The 19,567-nt window shown below is 36.3% G+C and overlaps 1 pseudogene; it reads left to right on the top strand.

The window, feature by feature from the left end:
- The first annotated feature begins 6,277 nt into the window (after nt 1–6,277).
- LOC138148093 (aspartate aminotransferase, mitochondrial-like) lies at nt 6,278–7,633 on the top strand (annotated as a pseudogene).
- Nucleotides 7,634–19,567: the final 11,934 nt, after the last annotated feature.

Genomic DNA, 19,567 nt, shown 5'->3' with positions numbered 1-19,567 from the left:
TTTTCCTTTAGTGCCCCTCCTTCCATTTTGACTGTGACAATTAAATCACAAACTTAGAAAATTTGCTAGTGCTATGAAGCTGAGAAGTATAGGTAATATGTGAGAAAACTTACAAAGATCTTGACAAGTAGGAATTATGAGCCAAATCTAGTATGATAGAGTTTTATAATAATAATTTTAAAAGATGTGCTTAGATTCTTAAAAAAAAATAATTCTGCAGCTATAGAAAGGGGAAGTACGATTCCTTCAACAGAAAACTGCTGGAGTGAACAAAGGCTTTAGTGACACATAAACGCAGTATGAGTTTATAGAGAGTCAATGTGGAAACCTTTAAGAAAAAAGCCACTAAAATTTCAGGATAAATTTAAAAAGGCTTATGCTGCAGAATTGAAATGACATTCAATTCTGGCTAGATCACATGGATAATATTGTATTTAATTTGGAATACTACATTTTAGGAAAATTATATCATTTTGAAGCATGTCTAGGGAAGGTCACCCCTAATGCTGTCAATCATAGAATACTAGGGATGGCCAAAGGAACATTCATGTTTTGTATGAAGAATAGAAGATTTAGGCACTTAAAGTAGTCATCTAAAAATATTTGTAGGACTTTCACATGGAAGACAGAAAAGACTCTAATAATGGTCCCAGAAAGCAGATCTTTGGGCAATAGGTAGAAGAAGAGAGGTACATTTAGTTTTATACCATGTAAAATTAACTAGCAATTAATTAGTAATATCTAAAGTTTAGTGGGCTGTCTGTAGTGATTTAGGCATGAAGACTGGCTATGCAATTGTTAGAATCATTTAGAAGAAATCTGTGGTCAGAAATTGGTTAGACTGAATGATTTCTAGATTTCTTCTGTGAAATATTATGACAATGATTTTTTTTTTACTTTAGAACACTCATGACTCATGAAAAGTTTTGCTTAATTTATAAATGCTAATCTGCATTAAAATGCCCCATTGATGCTAATACAGCGAACAAATAGATTATTTTTGTTTGTTTTAACACATCTTATGAAATCATCACAGTCACTTCAAGTCCAACTCTTCATGTCCCCATTTATTTTTGTTTGTTTCTTTTGTTTTGTTTGCAGAAATACTGGAGTGGTTTTTCATTTCATTCTCTGGCTCATTTTATAGATAAGGAAACAAAGGGGAATAAAATTAAGTGATTTGCCCAGGGTCACACAGCCACTAAGTCTGTGAGGTCATATTTTAATTTGTGAAGATGAGTCTTCCTGTCTCCAGACCTGGAACACTATTAATTGGGTCCCTTGGCTTTCTCACAATAAAATGAAATATGATCTTTTGATTTATTGGGGTCTAGTTTGTGGATGTTGTGCTACATTTTTTGGTGGCATTTTTAACAGGACTCTTTCTATTCCACACAAATTCCATTTTTTACCTTATATTGCAGTGAAGATATTTTGATAAAGTTTTAAATATTTTTGATTCATTTTATTTGTTCAAATATTATTTTTTGCCCTCTCTGTTCCCTCTTCTATGTATCTAGTTGTTGCTAGGTAGAATTTTATTACTTCTTCACAAAGAGCAGAATAAAATACCTGCCTCTCAGAAATTTATAGACAGAAGAAAATTTTGACACTTTTTCATTTATGAGAAAAATCAGTCCGGAGCAATTATGTCAGAAAATCACAGTATTATAGAATTTCAGTTTTAAAAGTGACCTAGATTTTGTCCATTTTTAAAATTTATTAGTAAATATTCCTACAGAATTCCCAGTGTGTATTTATACCACCTCCTCTTAAAGATCTGTAGTCTTGGGAAACCCAATATATACAAAAGCTCTCAGTCCACTTTGAGATGTTCCTAATTGTTGTTGAGTTTTTGGTTTTACCCTGTTTCCTTTCACTAAGCCTAACTGAAGAAACATTTAACAATTACTCCTACATATACTCCATAGAACCAAGAAGAAAAATTCTCTTTCATAGAATTGCAGATAGGTCTCATATCCCACAGTGATCTTTCCTTTTCCAGGCTAATATCCCTAATTATTTACTGAATAATTAGAGTCAGAAATAGAATAAAGTTATCTTTACTTCTAGCTATTTCTAACACAATACTATTTCTCTCATCCTTTCATATCCATATGTCCTACTCCCCATTTCCCTGTATACCAAAATATTCATGTTATTGCCAAAGACCCTGAGGAAATACTTGATTTACATAGGTTATACATTTTAAGAGGTAAACCTTAAAATATTCAAGACATTATGTTCCCCTGTAATGTTCTCCCATTAGACTCTGAGTTCTTTGAATGCATGCTGTAGGATGCACATGATTATGTACTCCTTGAGAGCAAAGACTGTCATTTTGATTTCTTTGGTTCCCTAGGAAGGGAAAGAGAATTGGATTTAAATAGCACTTTTGTGCCAAACACTGTGTTAAGCATTTTTTACAGTTATGTCATTTTATCCTCACAACAACCCTGTGAGGTAGGTACTATTATTATCCTCATTTGATAGTTCAAGAAGCTGAGACAAAGAGGTGTAAGTGACTTGCCCAGAGTTATACAGGTAGGAAGTGACTGAGGTTGAATTTGGACTCAGATTTTCATGCATTGAGGAACAATGTTCTACCCAGTGAGTACCAGGTGCCCCCTAATCATCAACAGTGCCTGGCACATAGTTAATACATAATAAGTATTTTTGACTCACTGAACACTAAATAATTGGCTTTTTATAATAAGAATTAAGCTTGTGATTTCAGTGACAAAGGGAGCTCCCAGAAAAGGAAACTTCTGCTATAGCAGATGCATCAGCACCTTCTCTTTTTTCTTGTCTTATTCTCTCAGAGAACTGCCTGGAACATTGAAACCCTTAGGCAACTTGCCTAGGAAAATATAGCTTGTGTGTTTTGGATATGGAACTTGAATCTGGGTAGTCCTGGATCCAAGGCCAGTTCTCTATTCACTTATGCCATGCTAGTTCTTTTGTGTTAGCAAGACAAAAATATATTTTGATAATATTTCAATAATAATAATTATAATAATAAACCATGATAATAGTTATCATGTTATAGTACTTTAATTGCAAAGTGCTTTACAAGCATTATTTCATTCAGTCTTGATTTTATTGGTGAGGAAGCCAAGGCAAACTAGACATTAAATGACTTGCCAAGGGTCATTAAAAAGTTACGAAATATCTGAGGCAGGACTTCAGGTTTCAAGACATAAGGCATATATCCACTGTGCCATAGAACTTCCTCAAAATTTAAATCCTTACAACAATCAATCGACTTTTCCACTGGAAAACCCTATTATTTCCTAGTACAGATAGATTTACCTGGATTCAATAAAATTCTAAGATATAGCAAATATGTTTGAGAGTACAGACTGCACATAAGGGCAAATTTAATGAACTGTTGAACACTTCTCATAATTGAAATAATTTCTCACCAGATGCTCAGTTTGGCCTTATCAAAGAGGGGAGCAGGGAGAAAGTTTCACATGGAAAAGTTTCACAGGGAGAAAGTTTCATATTTTTCAAACACAAGAACTTAGCTATTTTGATTTCAGATAAAATTATGGGAATCCATGAACATTTGAAATCGGTTTCCAGTTATGCTATTAATTTTCTTACTAACCATTTTGCTAATCATTTGCAAAAACAAACAAACAAACTTAAAATTGGATGTTTGACTGAGGGTGTAAGTGATAACTCTCGGTTGTTCTGAAGCATAAACCCTCCATATGTATATCTCTCTGTCTCTAACTGGTTTGTTATATGTCTGTTATAAGAGGAAGGTGTCACCCAAATTTGTTGTTGTTGTTCATTCAGTCACTTGTCTGACTCTTCATCAGACATGGACCATACCATGGAGTTTTCTTGACAAAGATACTTGAATTGTTTACCATATCCTTCTCCAGTGGATTAATGCAAACAGAGGTTAAGTAATTTGCCCAGTGTAATACAGCTAGTAAGTTCCTGAAGCCACATTTGAACTCAGGTCTTCCTGACTCCAGGCCCAGCACTATATTCACTCATCCACCATGCTGTTTCCTAGGCAAACAAATATTAAGTTTCTTGCCCAAGGTCGCAAAACTAGTTAATGTTTGAAGCTGAATTTGAATTCAGGTCCTCCTAACTCCAGGACCAGCACTCTATCCACTGAGCCATCTAGCTGTCTCATCCAAATTAAGATCAATTTTTAATTACCTTGTTGAACATTTGATTAAAAAATGAAAGGAACCAGACTTTTCAAAATGAAGATTGTACCTGTTCCTGTCAATCTTTCTCTAGTGGGCTTACATGGGGAGAGATGGAAGAACATTTCCTTTAGCAGACTGTAAGCAGAAATATTGTAATTAACAAATATCGAGTAATTGTAAAGCATTGTATTAGGAATTATAGGAATAATGATGATCATCACATACTACTTTAAGATTTAAACACTCCTTTACAAATATCAACTTATTTTAAATTAATAACAATTATAACACATATTTTTTAAATGGATGTAATTCCCTCAAAATTTCTCTATGGGGGCAGGTGGAGATTCCAGGTCAAGAAGAAGAATTGTTTGCATAGCACAAGATAGGGAGGTGCCTGGGCCCAGGTTCACTCTGGTTACACCTCCAGGACTTAATTAAATTGAGTAAAGTAAGCAATTAGCAAGAAAAAAAAAAGCTATTGTATAACACAACAGACATTCAAACTTTTAATAAGGATATGCGCTGACAAGCACTGTTTCCCTAGGTCTCCACATTCACAGAACATGCCAAAGTCATTAGCAATGGCATCTGATTCCTCAAGTTTAAAGCACTACATTCCTTCTTACTGCTTGCTGACATGGTTTTCCTTTTAAGAAAGAGAAATTTCCCAAAGTTCTATTTAATGCATTTAGCCAATCATCTAACATGAAATTCCCTATTATTGTGCCTTGATTCACTAATGCCATGCAGTCTAATTAACCCCTTAATGTCTGAGGCTTGTACAGAACATATGGAACTCCTATGAGGAAATCCAGGAAGGAAAGAATATTTATTCAAAGAAATTAGAGGTGTTGGGTGGGATCTAAGAAGGTTGGTTGTGTGGAGAAGGTGTCACCTGAGCTGAACCTTGAAGGAAGAGAAAGATTCTGAAAGGTAAAAATGGGCAAAATTCAAGGTATGAGGAATATTCTCTATGAATTCATAGCAGTGGAGAATGGCTTATTACATTTAGGGAACAGTAAACATACTGGTTTAGCTGGAACATAGACTATATATGGGTGAGTAATAATAATGCAAAAGGGCAAGATATGAAAACTGATTTTTATATGTAAGCTGAAGGAAGGGGAAATTCAAAGGTAAATGAAAAGTTTTGAATCTCAGTGAGTAGAAGGAATATGGTGTATCTGTTAATATGAGCATTTGGTTACTACTTTTATAATCTATTTGCAGAAGCCCCACGAATGATTTACAGAGAATTTATGAATGTAATTAGAAGAATGCTGTACTGCCATCAAGTAATCTGTTGTTGTTTAGTCTTTTATAAAAAGATGCAACTATATTTTTCAAAATGGAACAGAAGGTGAATATAGAATCAGGAGGCTTTAATATCGGCCACTTATCAAAATTTCAACAAAGGCAGGTCTCTGACTTGGAAACCACATCTCCAACTCCTTCTTAATATTTCTCTAAGCTTCCTTTTTAAATTCCCTGCACTCTTGTTCTAGTTATTCAAAAAACTTCCATCCCAGAGCTTCTCTTCAGGAACAGCCTGGGTGATATACACAGAATAATATAGAAGTTTAAAAAAGAATATGGTATAAAGGGGAAAAACAAAAATCTATTATTGGCCATGTTGAACTGAGTTTCAATCTTACCTCTAACATTTACTTTCTTTTTGTCCCTGGAATAGTCACTTAATGTCTTTGCCTCATTTTCTCCATATATGAAATGAGGATAATAATGGCACCTAAATCATAATGTTTTCTTGAGGATCAAAATAAGTGAAATGTATAAAGCACATTGCAAAACATCAGGCATTGTATAAATATGTTCCTCCTCCTTCCTGCTCTTCTTTCTTCTTCCTCTTCTTTCTCATAGTCCTCCTCCTCCTCTTGTTTTTCCTCTTCCTTCACTATCTCATCATTATCCCTATTATTGTTTTTGAGTCATATACTTCTTGGAAATTTCCTATGTGAAAGAAGTATATAGCTGACCTTGAACAGTATTTGGCATTCCTCCTCCTCACTTAGGGGCACCTCAATCCAAAATTCTTTGTAATTTTAAATGCATTTGAAAAAAAATATATGTATTTGACTATGTGCCTGTGTCTGCCAGCCCTCTCGCCCACAGTTGCTCATCTCTCCTCTCTGCTCGCTGTGGCGCTGCTCCACTCCTGCCGCCTGCTTTCCATATCCTCCTCCTTGTACCCGGGCCTTGGCATGGCCGCTGCCACCAAAGCAAGCTCTTGGTGGACTCATGTAGATATGGGTCCCCCACACCCTATCTTGGCAGTTACAGAAGCATTTAAGAGGGACACCAACAGCAAGAAGATGAATCCGGGAGTCGGGACCTACCAAGATAACAAGGGGAAGTCTCATGTTCTTCCAAGTGTCCGTAAGGCAGAGCTCAGATTGCAGGGAAGAACACGGACAAAGAGTACCTGCCCATCGCAGGGCTGGCTGAATTCTGCAAGGCCTCAGCAGAGCGGGCCCTAGATGAAAATAACGAAGTTCTGAAAAGCAAATGATATGTCACCATACAGACCATCTCTGGACCTGGCGCATTGAGAGTGGGAGCCAATTTTCTGCAATGGTTCTTCAAATTCAGCTGGGATGTCTATCTTCCAAAACCATACTGGGGAAACCACACCCCCATCTTCAGGGATACTGGCATGCAGCTGAATGGATATCGCTTCTGCAACCCCAAGACTTGTGGCTTTCACTTCACCAGAGCCTTGGAAGACATTTCAAAAATCCCAGACCAAAGTGTCGTCCTTATGCATGCCGGTGGTCACAACCCCAGTGGAGTCGATCCTCGTCCTGAATAGCAGAAAGAAATTGCATCCTTGGTAAAGCAAAGGAAACTCTTTGCCTTTTTTTGACATGGCATACCAGGGCTTTGACAGTGGAGATGGCAACAAGGATGCCTGGGCTCTTCACCACTTCATTGATCATGGCATTAATGTCTCTCTCTGTCAGTCATATGCCAAGAAAATGGGCTTGTATGGGGAATGTGTGTGAGCCTTTCCTATGATTTGTAAAGATGCTGATGAAGCCAAAATGATAGAATCCTAGTTGAAAAACCTGATTTGACCCATGTATTCACCACCCCCCACCCCACCCAATAGGGCCTGGATTGCTGCCACGATCCTGAATAGTCCTGATCTGAGGAGCTAGTGGTTGCAAGATGTCAAAGGCATGGCAGATAGCATCATTAGCATGCAGAACCAACTTGTTTGCAACCTCAAAAAAGAGGGTTCCTCCCACAATTGGCAGCACATCACTGAGCAGATTGGCATGTTTAGTTTCACAGGCCTGAAACCTGAGCAGGTGGAACGGCTGACCAAGGAGTTCTCCATCTATGTGACAAAAGATGGACACATTTCCGTAGCAGGGGTCACGTCGGGCAATGTAGGATATCTTGACCATGCCATTCACCAAGTCAGCAAATAACTCCCTGGTGAGATGGCGGAGAGATGAGCTTCCCACCTTCAGACTCTGCTATTTGAGATTCAGAGAGATGATTGAGCTGGTGAAGATAGGAGTGGTGTGAGAATTCCTTTCAACCACAGTGCTTAATGCTCAGTCATTTAAAGTATCTCAGAACAAGACCTGTGAGTAGGTTAAAGGCATCTGAAACTAGTGTTTGGAGATGTGGGTCTAACCCAAACTCCCCATCCCATCCTCCACAACTTTTCCAAAAAAAATATGTTTACAGAAACTCTACCAAAAAAACAGAATTCCTCTCCCTTTCCTCTTCCCCCAGTCTTAGATCTCCTGGCATTACAATGTTGTTCAAGAGCTTTATTCTAGGTAATAAATATCATTTAGCCCACATAACCAAAATCTCTGTGGTGCTAAAAGTTGCCAAAGAAGACTCACCCAGTTTTGACTCCCACCTCTTCCCGGCCTCCCATGACTGATGGAGCCACCTTGGAACATTGAGGCCACTGTAGTGCAGCCTCTTGGCTTTAAGAAATAACAGGAAATGGGAGGTGGCTCTCAACTGTCAGACAGCTAAGACTTGAACTTTCCCCTCAACCCCTGTCCTTATTTTGGTCTTTTCCCTTTGACCCAAAGATCCAAGTCCGCTCTAGTTTCTTACCCCTGCTTGATTTGACCTTCAAACCCTTCCTATCAGTATCCATATACTTGGAGTATTAAGTAAAACATAATTTAAGAAGTGAGCATTCCCTCCTCCCCTTTCTCAACAATGGATGGAGGAGGAGCATGTGGTAAAATCAGTATCATTGTAAAGTTCTTAATCATTACCTTTATGCCACCTCCCCACCAGACATCAGCAACATGGTTGCTTAATAAATAGCCTGTTTACAACAAGTCTGTATTGGCTGGTCAGTGCTGGGAGATGAGTATTTTGATCTGTGGTTGTAAGCTTCTCTGTGTTGTAGCCGAGGTCAGACTTCAGCCTGGAAAAGACCACCCTCCATTGTAATCATGTAGGCTTTTATGCATCCTGCTTTCTCTGTTACAATAAAATTATTGTAGATCAGAAAAAAAAATGCATTTGGTCTACACCTGGAATTGCATCAATTAATACCAATCTATTGGAGAAGTAAGGTAAGATATATAAAATATATTATCTTTATCAACATTGTCATTTTATCCTTAGAAAATAATTTTTTTAGAGTAAGTCATTTTATTCTTTCTGCTGGCTCCTCTTTCTTTTCCTGCTGATTGCTATTGGCTTATATTATATCCTCTATCCTCAGGTCTATTTTACCCACATATTCATTTCCTGCTATTCCCAAAACCACCACCAAATACAAACACAGCATCGCCTGCGAGTGCTAGAGATATAAGGCAAAAAGAAAATAGTTGGTATCCTCAGAAAACCAATGATATGTAATCAAAGAGATGTACTTTAAAGATGGGTAGAAAATGAAGAGAAGTTTTGAGGAAGGGTGGTCATTTAATATAGAGCAAATAGTGTGAGCAAGTACCTACAAAAGACAGGAAAGACCAAGATACGTAAAGGGAATCATAAGTAGTTCAATTTATCTAATGCGCACAGTATATAGGTATGAGTTGCAAGAATTTTAGAAAGATAAAGAACTTCTGAACTTCTAATGATTGTGAGATAGAAACATAATCAGATTACTTATAGAATCAAATATTCTTAGCAATGGATGTGATCTACAAGGTCACCTGGCTCTTATACCTAAAAAAAAATTCATTCAACAATATCCCAATCAACGGTCATCTGGTTTCTTTCTGAAGGCCTCTAACTAAATGACAACCCACTATAAAGATGTTGCTGAAACAAGCTGAATCATTTATAATTGATGGTCATGTGATGTGCTCATATTATGTATAATTTTTTTTCTGTTTATGCTTCTTTAACTTTGCATCAGTTCCTACAAATCATTCCAGGTTTCTTTATTCTTAAATCTGTCTTTTAGTGATTTCTTATTGTACAAAAATATGCCATTATGTTCATATACCACAACTTGTTCAGCCATTCCCAAACTGATGGCTATCCCCTCTACTTCCAATATTTTGCAACCAAAAATAGGGTTGTTATAAATATATTTGCACATTTTTGTTCATATCCTTTCACCATTTATCAAATAGGGAATGGTTTGTATTCTTTTAAATTTGACTCAGCTCTCTAGATTTGAGAAATGACACCTTTATCAGAGACACATGTTGCAAAGAATGTTTCTCAACTTTCTGCTTTCCTTCTAAATTTTGTTGCATTCATTTTGTATTTACAAAAACTTTTCAATTTAATATGATCAAAATTATTTGCTTTACATTTTGTAAAACTCTTTATCTCTTGTTTGGACATGAATTCACCTTCATCCCATAGATCTGACAGGTAGACTTTTCCTTGCTACTCTAATTTGATTACTTCATTGTCTATGGTACATATTGACAAGATTATAGTTTCCTTCCTTTTCTCTTTTTTGCTTTTACTTTGTCTAAGATCAAGATTATTTCCCCTGCAATTTTTATGTTAGCTGCAGCATAATAGATTCTGTTCTAGTCTTTACATTAACTCTGTGTTTCTCTGCATCAAGTGTGTTTTTTTATATTTTTTATTCAAATGCTTTATTAACTTCTAGTTTACATCATTCATTTCCACAAGATTTTGAGTTACAAGTTTTCTCCCCTTTTTTCCCCTATGTACCACCGCAAAATAGTGATCCCACTGCATATCCCCTCCTCCAATTGGCTCTCTCCCATAACCACTCCCACTTTCAACTTTCCAGTAGGGCCCAGTGGATCTCTACACCCCAGTGCCTCTATGTCTTATTTCCCATGTAAATGTAAAATAATATTAATAATAGTATATATACATACATAGACATATACATATATTATTTAAACACTTGATTTGAAAATTTGAATTCCAGATTCATTCCCTACCTCCTTTGTCACCCACCTTTACTGGGAATATAAGCAATTCAGTATAGGTTGTAGATGTGTGACTATGCAAAACATTTCCATAGTGGATATATTATAAAAGACTGACTATATTTCCCTCTCTCCTATCCCACCTCCCACTTGTTCTATTCTCTACTTTGATATTGTCCCTTTTCAAAAGGGGGTGCTTCCAACTTCCCTCCCCCCCAGCCTTCCCTTCCTTCCATCATCCCCCCCTGTCACACCCTTCCCCCCTACTCTCCTGTAGGGTGATATACCCTATTTATTGTGTATGGCATTCCCTCCCTAATCCAAATTCAATGAGATTAAGGTTGGCCCATTTCCTTTTGCCTTCCTGTTCTTCCCCTCCATTGTAACCATTTTCCCTTGCCTCTTCTAGATGATATAGTTTACCCCATTCTGTCTCTCCCCATCTCCTCTCATTATATTGCTCCCTCACATATTAATTTCACCTTTTAAGTATAATCCGTTCCTATTAAATTGATCCTGTGACTTCTGTCTATGTATACCTGTAAATATAAATGCAAACATTCACATATGTATTCATATGCCCATATATCCTCATATATAGACATATATATGTATGTGAATATATGTATACACACAAACACACACACATATACATATATATATATATATATATATTTCAGTCCCGTTCAACTATTCTCATATTGAGAAAATTTTCATCAGTTACAATTATCATTTTTCTATGTAGGGATCTAAATAGGGCAACATTGATAAGTCCCTTATGATTTATTTTCCCACTTTATGTATTCATGCTTCTCTTGCTTCTTGTATCTGAATGTACATTTTTAATTCAACTCTAATGTTTTTGTCAAGAATGCTTGAAAGTCCTCTATTCCACTGAATGACAATGTTTTCCCCTGAAACATGATACTCAGTTTTGCTGGGTAGCTGATTCTTGGTTTTGATACCAGCTCTTTGACCTCTGGAATATAATATTTCAAGCCCTTCTATTCCTCAGTATATGCCAGGTTCTGTGTTATCCTGATTGTGTTTCCACAACATTCAAATTATCTCTTCCTGGCTGCTTATAATATTTTCTCTTTGATCTGCAAATTTCATAAGCTGGGTATAATATTCCTAGGAGTTTTCTTTTTGGGATCTTTTTCAGGAGGTGATGGGAGGATTCTGTCAACCTCTATTTTGCCCTCTGGTTCTAAAACATCAGGGCAGTTTTCCTTGAGAATTTTTGGAAGGATGGCTTCTAGGTTTTTTTTTTAAATCATGGCTTTCAGGTAGTGCAATAATTTTAAAATTATCTCTCCAGGATCTATTTTCCAGGTCAGTGGTTTTCCAATGAGATATTTCACATTGCCTTCTATTTTTTTTTTCATTTGTTTGGATCCGTTTAATAGTATCTTGATTTCTCATAAAATCACAAGCTTCCATTTACTCCAATCTAATTATGAAGGAATCATTCTCTTCAGTGAGTTTTTGAGATTTTTTTTCATCTGGCAAATTTGACTTTTTAAAGCATTCTTCTCCTTATTGATTTTTGGGGGCTCTTTTGCCTTTTGAGTTAATTTTTTTGGTGTTATTTTCCTCAGTCATGTTGTTGAATCTCATTTCATAATTTTCTTGCATTGTTCTCATTTCTCTTCTCCATTTTTCCTCCACTTCTCTTAGTTGGTTTTCAAAATCCTTCTTAAGGTCTTCTATGGCCTATAACCAGCTCATATTTTTCTTGGAAGCTTTTGGTGCAGGAGTTCTGAATTCACTGTCTTCCTCCTTTCCCATGTTTGATCCTTGTTGTCCCAAAAATAGCAGTGTAAACTTGGGTTGCTCTGAATGTTTGCTTCACTCATTTGCTCATGTTGCCTACCCTGAGGCTAAAAGTTCTGGCTTGTGCAGTGCTGGGCTTGGCTCACAAAGCCTTCTCCTAGCTGCTTCCTTCCAGCCTGTCAGGCTATCCTCAGTGGGAGGTTGTCTTCTTTGTGTCATTTTGTGGGTTCTGTAGCTCCAATGTTTATTCAGAGTCTCCTTTTATATGAATTGAGGAGGTGGAAGGCAGAACCCTTTGAAAGTCCTGTTTCTACTCTGCCATCTTGACTTCCTCCCCTCAAGTGTGTTTTTTGTTAACAGTTTATTGTAGAATTCTAATTTTTGGCCTACTCTGCTATCTACTTCCTTGGGGGGGGGGCGGGGTTGTCCAATTCATTTTCACAGTTAAGATTGCTACTTATATATTTCTCTCCATCTTATTTTTTCCTATTTGTCGTCTCTCCCCTTTCACCTTTTTCCACATCATCAGTGTCTTGCTTCTACCTGCTTCCTCTGATATACACTCTCTTATATCAATTTTTCCACCTTTCCCCCTTTACTTAATCTTTTGTCTTTCTACTTCCCTTTTGAATAAGATAGATTTATATATTCAACTGATTGTGTATACCATTTGTTTTTTTGAGCCAATAGTGATGAAAGTAAAATTCAATTGATGCCCATCGCTCACCCTCCCATCTTCCCCTCTACTATAATAGGTCTTTCTTGCCTCTTCATATGATATAATTTAACCCATTCTTCTTTCCAGTACTTCTGCAACCTTTGCACTCCTCTTTCTCATCCCTTATTTTTTTATGTTAGTCCCTCAAATTAATCTGATACCCATACACTTTGTCTATGTATATTCCTTCTATCTGCATTGTTGTGATATATATATTGTAAGAATTACAAGGATTATATTCTCATGTAGGGATGTCAACAGTTCAGCTCCATTGAATACTTTCTCTTTTCCCTTTTTACCTGCTTAAACTTCTCTTGACTCTTTATACTGTAGATCAAACTTTTGGATTAGTTCTGGTCTCCTCCTTATGAAGGCTTGGAATTTTTCCATTTTGTTGGATGACCACTTTTTCCCTAGATGTGTTACTCTTACTTTTGCCAGATAAGTGATTCTTTATGATAGCCCTAGCTCCTTTGTCCTCTAAAATATTATGTTCTATGACCTCTCATGGTTTAATGTTACATCTGTAAAATGGAACAATTTTTTTTGTGGTTTAGCCCAGAGGTGTTCTGACAATGTTTTCCTCTTCTAAGCTTGTGTCTTGGTCTTCCCTGTCTCCATGATAACTTTCTGTGGTCAGATTCTTCTGCTATTTTCTTGTCTTCCACATATTAATTTTTGGGCATTTTTCTTTCTCTTAATTTTAAGCTCTGCTTCCACAGCAGAAGGGGTACCATCTCAGGCTTTTTGTGCTAGTGACTGGTAGTCCTGGCTTTTTGCCTGGTGCTGCAATGATGTTTCCCTCAGACCCCTGGGGAACCTCATGTCTAATACTGCATTTCAAGGTTGTAATTAGGGTTGACTGGTGCTGCTGGAGAATGTAGGTATTTGTCAGTATACCTGATGCTGAGCTGGTGTCCAAGTAGTGGTTTCTGGTATGTGCTGAGGCACAGTGGCATGAGATGTTTCTGTGTGTACCATTGGCTACACTGAAGCATATGAGGTCAGGTCTCTAGAGGTTGCCTATTTGTTGGGGCTATGCTAAAGTATCTCCAGGGCAGTGATGTTTGAGGGCTGTCTGTTTGCTAAGGCATCCATAAGTTTAATGTCTACCTGTTTGCCCCAGGCTTTACTAAAACATGTGGAGTTCTGGTCACTGGAAGGTGTATGTTTACCCAGAGCTCTGCTGAAGAAGGAGGGAGTATTCAGAGCTGGACTTTGGTGGTTCCCCTGGCTATGCTAAGGCAAATAGTGGGTCCTGGCATAGGCATTTGCATGCTATACCACACTGGGCATCAGGATTTTCCAGTGCTTTGCTGATGTGGGCCTTGCTGATGTCTTGGTAGAATGCTTCCCATCCTTGACTGTCCTCCCCTTTCACCCTAATAAAATGATCCTCCCAGTTTTGGCGCTAAAAGATTGTTTCATCCCATTTTTTGGCTGGTTCTGCTTCTCTAGAATTTGTTTTGGGACACTGCTAATTTGCATTTGTAGAAACAATTCCCTTATCAAGAACTTTATATGGCGATGAGATCACAGATAGATAAATAGATTGATATGCCTACAGATTTATAGCAATATAAGCTATTTGTCATCTATCTATAGCTCTATAACTCTCTATCTATAGATGAAGTATATATATATATATATATATATATATATATATATATATATATAGAGAGAGAGAGAGAGAGAGAGAGAGAGAGAGAGAGAGAGAGAGAGAGACTGGATTTTAAAGAAATCTCTCTAAATTGGAATTCATTGTTTTTCTCAATATACTGTATGGTAAAGAATACCAGTACATGATCTAGGCAAATTTCATAATATCAGGATTTCCTTGGAATATTACCAAAATAATAAGAAGTACAAAGATCTTAAATTCTAAACCAGTCACATTGAAATCAATCCTAGAAAATAAGTCTAATTCCTTTTAATTTTAACAGTTCAAGAAACTAAGGCATTAAAAATAGTTTGAGAGGTGGGTAGATGGCACAGTGAATAGAGGACCACCCCTGGAGTCAGGAGGACCTGAGTTAAAATATGGCATCCGACACTTAACACTTACTAACTGTGTGACTTTAGGCAAGTCACTTAACCCCAAATGTCCTGCCCCCCCCAAAGCAAAACAAAAGAGTTTGACAGACTTTCATTGTATCATTATGTCTTCAATTACCTTTCTATTAGGAGAATTGCAAAATTCATTTTGAGTTGGAATACATAAAATAGCCTCCATGTAAAAAAAAAGTATAATTAATTCTTTCTCATTGGAAAAAGACAAGTTGTTTGAGGAACTGACAATTGAGAACATTTAAATGAGGCATAGGATATTCAAACACAAAACAAATTTGGAATCTGATATAGTATGGAAATGGAATGAATATGCTAGAAAGAATTGAGCAAAGGAAAGTTTTGACACTTTTTTGGACTATTTTTTAAAGTTGATGGTCTTGGATGCAAAATAGTTACTCTTTTTTTTAATGTGTTTTTTTTTTCTTTTCTCATAGTGTTCATGTTCTACTGGATGGACTGGAGATTTCTTCCAACTTCTGAAAAATGCTTGTGCTATTTATCCAGACAACTGCTACAGTAGTGGAACAACTTGCATTGATGTTTGCCAGCCTAACCAGAACCCTCAGCTTCAGTGCATATGCCAAGTGGTATTTATAGGTAATCACTGGTTTTAATTGCAATTACTTTCAGCTTATCCTTTTATATGAGATAGCCAGGTAAGAAAAATTATGGTTGCTGATTTTTTTTCCCAATCAATCCTTAGCATATTTCAATATTTTTAACTCAAACATTTTTGTTACTCAGCTGTAAAGAGAAATGGAGCAGTGCATAGAAAGAACGAGAATCAAGTCAGGGTTCAAGTTCTGTCTAGAATCATTAGAAAATGTGACCTTGAAACTATCTCTTAACTCATCAGTGTACATTGACAGATTTCTAAAACTCCGAATGTGAAGAACTGCAAATTTGCACTTGCATAAGGAGTTTCCTTATCAGGAACTTTCAATACTTATGAGATCAAAGTTCTGAAGCATACAATCATTAGGCCAAAAAAATGTTAAAATAGTATTTTCCATTTAAAATTTTAATAACTCATTTTAGACAAAAATCAAAAAATTGTATTTCATAATTGTGCAAAAGACACTAAATGTTTCAAAGTCCATTTACTAAAAATAAAATCAATATTGTGTAAAATTAATCTCTAAGAAAAAATCTTTGCATTTCTCTTGAAAAATTGAGAATTTCTCATTTCATATTAATTATTTTGATGAGCATGAATGTTTTGCTCCTGAATCACATACACACTATGCAGCACAGTTAATGAACATTAGGGCTGATTCTTTAAAACAATAGACTGTTCTAATAATTTGCTACATTTACTTTTTGTTTTAAATACATTTCTTCTGGCAGCAAGATATGTCACCACAAAAGTTTATCAATGATTAGGAAATAAGCAGATCTGATACTTTTATTCTCAATTAGTGACTCATTTTTATTGAACTGACAGCTGCTGTCCTTAGAAAAGCTTTCAAATAAATAAAATGGCTCTTATACACAACCAACAGTTAGCCTTGGAAATATAAGTAAGTACAGATTAAAGTTTGTGAAGTTGAGAAAAGATCATTTGAAGTATTAAAACCAATCACACTTCTGTTCCTATGCCAATAAGGAAGAGAAGCATCAGTAAATAAGCAAATCACAAACTTAGAAACACAACAAGCAAAATAAACTATTGGCTAACCACAGAACTGACTTTTTAGTGGAAATGAGGTGGAAAGAAGAACTAAGCAAGAAATTTGTCATCATCATTCTTAGTGGATTCCAGTCAACTGACCCATGTGAACTATATTGTTGGATACCAAAAGAGCTAGGAGACGTCATTGTTTGGCTACAGTTATATTTGGAAGAAGAAAATGTGAACGATGCCCCAGGATTGGAAAAGAAATCTGTTAATGGCACTGCATTGCTTGCTTTATTTAAACCATTGAATTGGATAAAACAAAGATGTTATACTTATCAAATTTTGCAGAAGGCATAAAGGTAGAAGCATAGCTAAAATATTAGATGATAGTATATAAAAGGAGCCTGACAATTTACAGAATTGTGCTGAATGAATGATGTAAGCCTACATGAATAAATATAAAGTCTTGCTCAAAGAGATAAAAAATCAGTTTTACAAATACAAAATGGGAGAAGCATGGTTAGATGTCAGTTGCTCTGAAAAAGAAGTGGGGGTCTTAGGACCTAGCAAGCTCAATATGAGTAAGTATTGCGGTATGATAGACCAAAAAAAAAAACACAATACCAAAATTTCAGTGTAATGATAGGGTGAAGTGTATCCTGATCAGGGCAAAAAAATGTTTAATGGTTTTAAGGTTATGTAATATGAGCAATGTTAGAAACAATTGTGCTGTTTTCCCTGGAGAAGGGAAGAATCAGGATGGATCTGATAAATATCTTTGGGTATTTGAAGGGCTGATTTGTAGAAGAAGGGATAGATTTATTTATTTGCCCCCCCCCAAAGGCAGATTCAAGAACAACATATGAAACTCCAAAAAGGTAAATTTATGTTTAATGTCTGAAAGAAAAAGAAAAGGTCATTTCCCAAAGAATTAAAACTTTCTAAAAAATGGAATGGTGGAATGCAATTCCTCAAGAGCTAGTGTACTCACATTACTTAGAGGTCATCAACAATTGGTATATTGCTATTGTATGTTATAGTAATGATTCCTTTTGTGTGTGTGTGTGTCCTGTAGTCTATTTATTACTCATCAATTATAGAAATCTTAAAGCTCAGTTCCAAACATGTCACCAAACTACTAAATAAATTCTGATGGCTCCCTACAATCTCTACAATCTAATATAAAATGCTATGGCATCTAAAGTCCTTCTTAACCTGTTCCTCAAACCTTTCTATTTTTCATATATTGTGTAAACTCTTTGCCCACCCCCATCCATGCACAGATATTGTGTAGTAAAAGCAGTTTTTTTCTCTCTCCCATGCCTAGGATATTCTCCCTCCTACCTGGCTTTCTTCAAGTCCCACCTTCTAAAAGAAGCCTTTCCTAATCCCCTTTAATTATATTGCTTTCTTTTGATTATTTTCATTTTATGCTACACTAAGCTTATTTACATCATTGTTTACATGTTGTTTTTCCCATTAGACTGTGAAATCCTTGAGATCAGAGCCTGTCTTTAATTTTCAACGCTTACTATAATGCTTGATATAAATAATGAGATTAATAAATGTTTATTGAGTTTATTGACTAACTAGAGAAGGACTAAGTTTATGGTTGTTTTTTCAACTCCCAAATTCTATTATTCTTTGAATTATATACATTTAGACATAAAGAAATAAAATTTGTGTGGGGCAAGGAGAACTTTCTCTAAAGTTTCAAATTCAGGAAAATTGCTACTGCCCACCCCCCAAACTTTAAAATAAATATAGCTAATGGCCTCAAGGATTCAAATGCATTCAGAAGGTTTGATGATTACATTAGTATAAAATCAAGAGCATTGTTTTTCTGTTTCTGAAATCATTTTCCTGATATGTCCAGGGCTTTTTCCCACTTGACCTTATTTTCTTCTGTTCTGAAAAGCCTTAAGAATACTTTCTAAGTGGCAGAGCCAAGATGGTGGATTAGAGCCAGCAATGCAGCCAAATTCTCCCAACATTTCCTTCCAAACCACATTAAAATAATGCCCAAATTTGGATTTTGTTGCTGAAAAGCCAATGGAATGTCAGGATAAGACATTTTATTAGTGCAAAAAAACTTACAAGTCTCATCAAAGAAATATGTGACACAGGGGTTTGGGTTGGTCTGGAGCATATGCCACAGTAGTACCAGCATCACAGCTTTTAGGATGCTATGACAGCAGTAGCATCTTCAAGACTTCTCAACCCAGAAAAATAATTGATAAGTGAATTGGTCGAAAAGAAATTACAGGGATCCCTTTACTGGCACTGGGTGCATCTGACACTGATTGGCAATTGTATTGCCTATATTCAGTTCTCAGTGAGAGTACCAGATCAGAAAAAAAGTGCATATGGTTAGGAATAAGGGAGAAAGGGTTCTGGTTGCAGTTGCAAGGCAAAGAGGAGGACTAGCACTTGTGATTGCAGGAAAGTGAGGAATCTGATCAAAATTTAAGGATAAAGAGGGATGTTAGGGCTGGTGGTTGTAGGGGAGAAGGAGATCTTTCAGATTTTTTTTTTTGCTTTCTGGAGGGTGGTAGGCAATGAAATAGAACTGAGGTCCTGCTATCATTTAGATTTTATACCTCTTTGTCCAATTGGCTGATTTTACATTTTAAAGATTTTTTCTCTTCAGTGAGTTTTTATACTTCCTTTTCCATTTGCCCAGTACTATTTCTTAAGGATATGTTTTCTTTCTTTATTCTTTTTCATTTCTTCCTTCCTTCCTTCCTTCCTTCCTTCCTTCCTTCCTTCCTTCCTTCCTTCCTTCCTTCCTTCCTTCCTTCCTTTCTTTCTTTCTTTCTTTCTTTCT

The sequence above is a fragment of the Petaurus breviceps genome, unplaced genomic scaffold (genome assembly GCF_028583685.1).
Source record: "Petaurus breviceps papuanus isolate PSGF00001 unplaced genomic scaffold, PetGlider_PUasm1.0 90822, whole genome shotgun sequence".
Lineage (NCBI taxonomy): Eukaryota > Metazoa > Chordata > Mammalia > Diprotodontia > Petauridae > Petaurus > Petaurus breviceps.
This window is presented reverse-complemented; position numbering and strand designations above follow the sequence as displayed.